Here is a 1415-nt window from a genome sequence, read left to right as displayed (position 1 = left end):
TTTGAGATCACCGGATTCCAGCATCATTTTCAGTCAGCCTGTTTTGTGTTTCTCCAACAGAATGCATTGATCCGAGAGCTGGAGAAGTCCAGGGCTGCAGGCTTTTAGATTGTATGATAACAAGCTCAATGAGGTAGGAATCAAGGGGGCAAGAAACGACTGAGCAAGTCCTGTGATGAATGCAGGACAGAGATTGCCAACTCACGTCAGGATAAGGCCATTCAGCCACCGGTGAGGGCAGGGTTCTCAGAGTGCAGTAACTGTTTAAGGTCCCATCTCTCAGAACTGGTGTACTGAGGATTGATCATCAACGTATAAACATGGGGGTCCACATTCAAACCACAGTACACTGTTGGAATCTTGGGTTTCCATAAATAATTTACTGTGGAATGCGACCAAGTATGCCATCTCAACAGGCTGATTGGCATTCCCTGTGTATAGACTGTGAGTGAGCAAGAGTAACATCCCAGGCCACTCCCGTGCCCGGCGTCACAGCTTGACCAGCGGCTCACTGCAATGCTGCTAGGTAGCAGCAGCTTTCAACCATGTCACAAGCTACGGGCTAGAGACTGATAACTCTGGAAGTGTTAATCTATAGAAGATACAATAGTCCCAGTAGTAGGGAGGCAGGGACAGGTGGGTCCCTGGCACTCACTGGTTAGCCAGGATAAGCATCTAAGCAAGTGCCAGCCAGTAAGAGACCTGATTAAAAAAAAGGGGGGGGTGTATGACAACTGAAAAATGACATATGAGATATAAGGTTTATATGGTCTCCACCTCCCTTCCTCTTTTTCTCTTTCCCTCCCTCTCTCTTTCTCTTCTTTCTTTCTCTCTGTCCCCCTCACTGTTTCCCGCTCTCTACTATCCACATATAGACAAACCACATTTAATCTCCTCTTTATGCCTTGTAATGTCATGTAACTAGGCAGAGGTCATCTGAGAGCAGCCTCTGCACCTACTCCCATAACCATTGAAATGCTTCTCCATTTTGAGGCCCTTTCGTTCTTCTATTACCTCCCAAACTCCTCTCACCCAAGCTTCCACCTCATTGCCTGATGAGACATAGTCCGGTCATAGCCATGCTGATGTTCAGCTGATGTCTGGACTCCAGCAGTCTACCTGACACAGTAGAGTACATTCCTTATTTGCTTACAGGAACATGGGTGAAGGGTTACTCCCAGGACTGTGGGTAACTCAAGGGCTGTAGCTCTGAAGAGCCCACCAAGGCAGTTGCCACAGCTCGTGAAGGCCTATCCCTCATGACCCCTATACAACCTACAGTCAGCTCCATGATTCTCCCTGTAGGTTGTTGATTTTGTATACTTGGGGAGGGGCCTTGTGACTCTAGCTCTCTGAGCTTCCTGAACTGTCTATGCTTTCCTCTTTCTTCCGGGATGATTATTTCAGTAGGGAGG

This window comes from Microtus ochrogaster, chromosome 18 (genome assembly GCF_000317375.1).
Source record: "Microtus ochrogaster isolate Prairie Vole_2 chromosome 18, MicOch1.0, whole genome shotgun sequence".
In the NCBI taxonomy this organism is placed as follows: Eukaryota; Metazoa; Chordata; class Mammalia; order Rodentia; family Cricetidae; genus Microtus; species Microtus ochrogaster.
This window is presented reverse-complemented; position numbering follows the sequence as displayed.